Source organism: Macadamia integrifolia, chromosome 6 (genome assembly GCF_013358625.1).
Source record: "Macadamia integrifolia cultivar HAES 741 chromosome 6, SCU_Mint_v3, whole genome shotgun sequence".
Classification (NCBI taxonomy): Eukaryota; Viridiplantae; Streptophyta; class Magnoliopsida; order Proteales; family Proteaceae; genus Macadamia; species Macadamia integrifolia.
In genome coordinates, this window is record NC_056562.1 from 10524146 (window position 1) to 10532810 (window position 8665).

The following is an 8665-nucleotide window of genomic DNA, read 5'->3' on the forward strand; positions in this document are numbered from 1 at the left end:
TCGCCTTAACTGGGCCCAAACCCGCCTTGACTCTGACTCAGGGCTTCAAAACTTCAACCCTAGCCCTACCCTTGAGGGTTCAGCCCAAACCTTACCCTCCCTGATTGGCCCTAATTTTTCAGGGTCGGGCCGGGATGACCATGACCCTGACCCTGACCCTGATTGACCCTGACCTTGGTTTGCCATCAAGGGCTGGTATACCCTGACCCTGGCCCTGACCCTAACAAATATGAAATAACTTAAAAATAAAAAATATTCATAATAAAGAGGGGATAAAATATACAAAGTTACATATTTCTTGGTAAAAAAAGCAAGAAATATCTTTTTCTTTGGTAAAAAAAGCAAGAGACCGGTGAGAAGATATATTAGGAGTTTTGAGGTGTCAGTGACTCAATGTCAAACAATATATAAGATTAGGTTGAATTCAGAGTTAACATCAACGTCACAACCAGGGTCAACATCAAGGGCCAAAATCAAGGCCGGGTTCAGGGTGGGCTGGGCGGGCCAAAGACATCAACCCTTACCCGCCTTGACCTTGACACAGGGTCAGAAATTTTAGGGTCGGGACGGCCCTCAGGGCCAAAATTTCTGGCTCGGTACTTGTTCAGGATCAAGGCGAGCCAAAGGCGGGTTCGGGCTGTTAGGGCCAAACTTGCACCCCTATTGCAAACTAGTTAAAAAATTGATTTTCCTGACCAGAAAATCAAAAAGTGAGATCTTTAACCACTTTCCCACATTCTAAAGAAGAAGAGGGGAGCCCGAAAGCGAGAGGGAGGGAAGAGGAAGACTGGAGCTCGACAACAGGTGTTGGAGGCTGACTCTTACGATCAGGTGATCGTACTAGCAGCAGATCCTATCTCTAGAGTTTCTCCCACTAAGATTTCATTAGAGTTGAATTTGCAACTTCTATCCATCCACCTCAATCCATGGAAAAGATTTAGGAGGGTTGATAAAAAAATAGTGAAGTGAACTACTTCACTCTCATAGTGACATATAGAATAACCCTTTGTCTAATTCTCTTTTGTCCTTTTTAGTGAGGTTGAGAGATTTAATTATAAATAAATTTACCACGTCATGGAAATTACCCTCAGATACTCTTCACATTGTGTCAAAGACGAACAAGCTTTGTTACAGAATATAGAATGTAGTAAAACTTTTTATTCACTAACCTACGGTCTTAGCCTCTTAGGTATCATCATATTGTTTTGTATCGTATCGATAACATCACTATAATATTACTATTGTATTCATATTGATATTGAGTACTCGAAACCGCTTTGTCAACATCTAGTTTTGACACTTCTCATCGATCACTACTTGAGTCGTCCATAGTGAATTCATTCGCCTTGATCATCCATCCAAACATGCATTTCTCAGAGCTGTTGTCCAAGAGTTTAGGGCTGAAATTTGACACATGGTTTAAGAGTCAGGTTACCTCCACCCATGAAATAATAAAAAAGACTACCATTCAATCTAGCAAAAAAAAATTCTATGGTCATAGTAAATCACAATTTTAAGTCATCAATTTATTAATCTTATAGCAACATGTACATGAACAATATAAGTGGCTGGAAGCACAATTTGATGGTCTTTCATGATAGAATCCTAAAATCATAGATGGAATGACAATAATCATAGCATAGAAATCAGGCCCCTGAAGTTCAGAAGATGTGGGCCTGGATGCATTTTTTGATGAACTTCCTTATGGAGAATCCTCTTACAAAATCATAACGATAAAATGATAGGAATTAGAGTATAGAGATTAAGCCTCTGAAGCTTAGAAAATGTGGGAAGTAGTAATAGATAAATTGATCCAATTGGGCTTACTTTGCACTTGGGAGGCTCCATTGATACACTTATGCAATTTCAGACTGACTTAGTGCAGCAACAGATGCAGGAATATGTATAGGATGATGAATTGGGAGAAGGGGATAACAACAAGAATTGATACAACCCAGTCAAGTACCAGTGCTAGACCCAAGAGGGCTAGGAAAATACCTGTGTGGGCTGCCGATTATGTCAACAATACTCTAGAACTTCTAAAGGAATGATGGGTTATGAATTTGAAGAACAGTTGTAACTTCTTGGCAAAATATGCAAGGCATGTTTGTTGCATGACCGTAGAGTATCTATAAGAAGAAGACAAGAGGAGAGATTATAGCAATTATTTGTGAGTTAATTTGCTTATGTAATTTAACACCAATGTAATTGGGTTTAAGGACAAATATATTAGTCTTGAACAAACTTTTTGGGAAAAAAAAAAAAATGAAAATCTTATTGGCTCTGTTTTTGTAGTTCTTCAAACTTCTCATCCCCTTCTAAAGGAGTTTCACTAGCTCGAAATTGGTCTTACCCTTCTCAGCTCATTATTTCTCTCCCTTAAATCCAAACCTCCAACCTATCAATTGGTGTTTTCATCCTTCCTCATTCCAATGGCTGATGGTACTCGTTTGACAAAGATTGATGAAGCCATTAAAAACCTTCAAACTCTCAGTACTTCACAAATGCAAGAGACGACAGAGTATCGATCCAAAAATGATTCCAATTTTGCTGATATCACCAAAGCCTTACAACAGTTCCAACTCCAGCTGTCCGCCATGGATGCTAAACTTTCAACTCTACCACAAAACCCTAGCTCTTCGTCTGGATCTGGATTTCATCCTCCATTTGACACTGCTTCTCAGCATCCCCCACATGGACCTCAATCTGGACCTAAGTATATGAGACTGGAGATGCCCCGTTTCGATGGCACAGATCTATTGGGTTGGGTATTTATGGCTCAGCAATTTTTCGAATACCATTCTACCCTGGAGGATCAGCGACTCATTATAGCTTCTTTTCACATGGGGGGACTTGCTCTATCTTGGTACCAATGGATGTCTTCGAATGGCTTATTGCAAAGTTGGCCGAAGTTTTAAGATGCATTGAAGACCAGATTCGGGTCTTCATTATTTGAGGATCATTGTGGACCATTATCTAAGTTAACACAACAAGGCACGATCGCTGAGTATCAATCCAAATTTGAAGAACTCTCTAATAAGGTGAATGGTGTTCCTGAACATTTCGTCATTAATTTCTTTATCTCTGGTTTGAAGCCAGAGCTCAACAGAGAGCTATTGGTGGCACAGCCACAGTCATTGATCCATGCTATTTCCTTAGCAAGATTATTTGAGGAATAATTTGTGGCAAGTAGACAGAGTTTCAAACCCTTTTGGCCATGATTGGGACCTCCTGGAGTTGAGCCTATTCTGAAAACCCCGCCCAAATCGATGCCCTCGATCCCTGTTATTCAACCACAATTAAGTCTATTAAAGATGAAGGCGAGGCGTGAAAGTGATGAAAAATTTGTTGTAGGACATAAATGTGAGGGGTGGCTATTTATGTTAGCCGTGGATGACTCAGAGTTCATTAAGGTCACAGACAACAGTTTGGATGCTGATCAATTAGAGAAGATTGCAACTGGAGTGGAGGTAATACTTGAAATTAGTCTTCATGCATTAGCAGGTGCGCTCAGTCCAAAAAAATTAAGATTTACTGGTTTTTATAATGAGCATAGATTGCACATACTTATTGACAGTGGGAGCACCCATAATTTTATTCAAGAATCCATTGCTATTGCTTTAAATTGTCCAATTACTCCAACTAAGCCCTTTAAGGTTTATATTGGCAATGGGGATTTTTTAATGTGTAGTAAGCATTGTAAGGGTGTACCTCTTAAGCTACAGGGTACTATATTTCTTGTGGATTTGTTTGTTTTGCCTATTAAAGGGGTTAATATAGTCTTAGGTATTCAATGGCTTGAAACTTTGGGACCCATCTTGACTGATTACAAAAAATTGTCCATGGAGTTTGAGTGGGAAGGCACACTAGTTTCATTGGTGGGGGAATCTTGCCTTCATGATGCAGACTTGTCAGTAAGTCACTTGAAGAAACTAATCAGCAAGACTGAAGTAGCTTCCTTCTTCCAATTGAAGGGTGAAAGTATTAGTGATTCCAAGGAACCTGCATGGCAATCACATTACCTGCCAGTGTTCAGAAAATCTTGCACAAATTTCAGCAGGTCTTTACAGCCCCCACAGCCTTACCTCCTCATAGAGAAACTGACTATAATATTCATTTAGTCCCTGGAGCTATGCCTATGAATGTGCACCCCTACAGATACCCCCATTTTCAGGGAAGTGAGATGGAGAGATTGGTCACTGAAATGCTTCATCAAGGCCTGATCCGACACAGTTGCAGCCCCTTCTCATCTCCAGTGTTGCTCGTTAAGAAAAAAGATGGTGGTTGGAAGTTTTGTGTAGGCTATAGGGCATTAAACTCCATAACCATCAAGGATAGATTTCCTATTCCTACTATTGATGAACTATTAGACGAATTACATGGAGCAACTGTGTTTACCAAACTTGATTTGAGGGCAGGTTATCATCAGATTAGGGTGAAGACTCAAGACATTGAGAATATTGCTTTTAGAACTCATGAAGGCCATTATGAATTTTTGGTGATGCCCTTTATCTTGACCAATGCTCCTGCCACCTTCCAAGCCACCATGAACAGTATTTTCAAACCCTTTTTGTGAAAAATTGTGACCGTATTCTTTGATGATATATTGGTTTACAGTGTGACCTTACATGGAATTCCCAAGTCAATAGTCTCTGATAGAGACCCTATTTTCACAAGAAAGTTCTGGCAAAACCTTTTTAGACTCAGTGGTACTACCCTCAAGATGAGTTCAGCCTACCACCTCCAAACTGATGGCCAGACTGAAGTTTTCAATAGATGTATGGAACAATATATCAGGTCCTTCACTCAAGAAAACCCTAAAAGTTGGCCCTCACTTCTTCCTTGGGCAGAGTTGTGGTATAACACTTCATTCCATTCTGCCATTGGAATGGCTCCCTTTAAGGCTCTGTATGGTAGAGACCCTCCCACTGTTGCATACTATACATTGAGAGCATCTCAGGTGGAAGTTGTGGACCATGAGTTAAGTTGCAGAACTGAAGTCTTACGTAGTCTCAAGAAAAATTTGCTGAAGGCTCAACAGAGAATGCAAGCACAAGCTAATCAGCATAAAAGCAATGTGGAGTTTCAAGTAAATGATTGGGTACTTCTGAAACTACATCCCTACAAGCAGCGATCCTTACCAGTCAGACTACACCACAAATTGAGTAAAAGGTTTGATGGCCCACAAATTTGAAGGACAGCTGTAACTTCTTGGCAGAATATGCAAGGCATGTTTGTTGCATGACCGTAGAGTATCTTTAAGAAGAAGACAAGAGGAGAGATTATAGCAATTACTTGTGAGTTAATTTTCTTATGTCATTTAACTCCATTGTAATTGGGTTTAAGGACAAATATATAAGTCCTGAACAAACTTTTTGGGGAAAAAAAAAATGAAAATCTTATTGGCTCTGTTTTTGTAGTTCTTCAAACTCATCCCCTTCTAAAGGAGTTTCACCAGCTCGAAATTGGTCTTACCCTTCTCAGCTCATTAATTCTCTCCCTTAAATCCAAACCTCCAACCTATCATCCATCTATTAAGCCATCTATGCTTGATGCAGCTGAAGACATGGATTGCTTAAAGAGATACATTAACGGTGATACAACCGCAACATTTGCCTCTTTCTTGAGAAATTGTTGGAAATGATATTATGGAGAATATAAAACTTATCTTTTTACTGTCTATTAATCCTTGATGAAGCAACCACAAGCAGTTGGAGATGAAGAACACGATCTAAATCATAAACAAAATTTGTGGTTGTGTCATGCCACCGATCACTCTTCTTAAGATCGTAATCGCCCCTATGGTGCAAGTAGGTTCTAGCAAATCAACCTCCAAAGTGCAATAGTCCCAAAAGCTTTTCATTATTTGTTGCACACACTAGCTAGACAACATCAGGACACTTTCATGTTGTGCTCAATTAACCAAGACAAAGAACCGTTGATTTTGTAAGTGATGGACTACTGATAAGGGTTGACACCATTTTCTCCTTGTCCAGTGCTTGGTGCACTAACGTCGGTTAATAAGAAAGCTAGAATTTTAACATTCTAGTCTTGAGAAAAAATGAACTTTAATATTACTCGGCTTGGCTTGGCTCAGCTCAGTTTAGCATGCACACGCGTGTGAGAAAAGCACCCTATACCAACCCTAGACACAAGGGAGGAGAGATTCCTCTCTCTATAGAACCCGACCCTTGTAGTTCTCATTCCCTTATATTAACCATTCTGTCTTTCCTCCGTTCCTAATGTGAGACTTAAGGTTCCCACACAAACTACCTTTCTCAAAATTAACAACTAAAATTTCAAACCTTGTCGGAGGGGGAAAAAAAAAAAGAATAAAAAGATAAATATTTTTGAAACTTCAATTATTCAAAACATATTTTACTACAAATATCTTCTACAATTGTTGATGAGGATTATTAATTCTTAACCCTGTTGCACAAAATTAAAATGTCATTAATTTTCTTTTCTACCTTCAAAATTTTCAACTTAACATGGCCAATCATACATAAAAATGAAGTTTATCTTAAAAAGAAAAAAAAAAAAAAAAAAAAAAAAAAAAAAAAAAAAAAGACTGCTATCCAATCTTACAAAAATTTTGACGATCAGAAAAAAAAAAACATAATATTTAAGTCATTATTATATAAATCTTATAACAACATGTGCATTGAACAATGAATGTGGCCGGATGTTTAATTTGATGATCTTTCGTTGGGATAATCATTTTATGAAATCATAATGATAAAATGATTGGAATCAAAATGTAGATCATTAACAAAAAAGAGAATCAATATACTTGAACCAAGTGATGTTTTGGAGACATTTATCTTTTTATTGAGCAGAAAATACATAAATTTTTGTAAGATATTTGTTCTATATCAATTCTTAGTTTTGTACCCAAAAAAAAAAAAATCTTAGTTAGAGGTTAGTGATGACGATAGCATGATGAGTGAATCTCACACTCAGGTGAATGAGTCCCAAGAGACTCTTGGTTAAGTTATGCTCTATGGGCCTTGGTACTCAATTGCTTATTTTACAATAAAAAAAGTCAATTTCTTATTTTACAATAATTATTTTTTATTTTTTATTTTATTTTGCATTTTCTATTAAGTGGCATCAGGTCATGATTAATGGAAGATTTCACTATGGTAAATTTACACCCTCCCTTGTACTAAGGCTTAATTACATTTGTAGGGTATATTGTTAGTTGTGAAACTCAAAAGACCATTTTACCCTTTAACATAAATGAATAAACAATTTTACCTCAAAATATTGTAAAATCCAAATATAACCATTATGAGAGAGAGCTATCTAAACCGGCAACAAGGAAGAAACACACTTTTAAGCAAGGTTTCCTTTGCCACCACTTTTAAGGGAGGCAAGCGACATCATTCTCCTCCATTAGCTTCTCCTCAGTAATGTTTTCTTGGAGCATTAAACTTTCGCTCAAGTCCGGGTTATGAAGTAGCTCCACCATCACCCACTCTAATGTTGTTGACATCATGTCTATCCCTGCTACAATTATATCCTAATACATATGTACATATATATGAGAAAAAAAGAACTACAATTATATCCTGATACATATGTACATATCTATGAGAAAAAAAGAACAAATAAGAGTGAATTTGAGAAATGGGTACCGACCACAAGCAACAATTTGATATTGGGATAGCGAATTAAACTCCGAACTGTTGTCTTGAAAGTGATGGAGTTAGAAATTCTAATATCATTATTCCTCAAGGAAGGAGAAGGAAGTGAAGCTCTGGAGTTCAATTTTTGTTTGATTATTTCGTTGAATAGCTTATCTAGTCTTCCGTATGAATCGTCATACGGTGCTTTTATGTTGGATATGTAACATATTGCGGGTCTAATGGTCTCAACACAGGAAAATAATCCAAAAGATTCGGCCTTCCTAATTCTTTCATAATTTTTTGGACCAACTAGTTCTGTACAGTCTTCTATTCTGTACTGACCAGGTCAATAGAGAACATGGTGTTCGATAGCAGGTTAGTAAGTTAACTAATGCAACATGACCAATTTCAATGGCTCGACCAACCTAGGAACTGCACAAACATGAGCAACAAGCTCCGCACTATCTGATGCCTAAGGGATTCATTGGCGTCGAGTCTCTGTGTGGCAAAAATTTCATTGTTGCAGAGCTTGTCGGATTTGCTTGCTGAAGACGAAGCTAGAGATAGAAGATGAAGCCGGGTTCCGTCGCATAGATGTTCATAAGTGTCCCACTCTTATAGAGGTAATCTCACCCCATAGCAAGGGTAATCTGCCCATGAAATGGTTTAGTATTAGGTGATATATATCATCATTTAACAGATCCAACTTAACAGAAAATAACAGACTGGTTCTTCTTTTTAAAGTCTTAAAACTATAGGAAAGGGTGTAATTGCTGAAAACACAGGTGTAAAATTGTAATCAGGCCATGCATGGTTTTAAGTATCTCCGATACCGATACAATACCCTCTGATACGTATCTTAAATTTAGCCGATCGATACGATACACATCGATACGATACATGAAATTTTTAAAATCCTTTCATATCGATATATATCCTACAATACATACCGATATGCATCAATACACCACCAATACACATCGATACGATACGATATGCCTCGATACGACTATGAAAATTATAAAATTGAGATA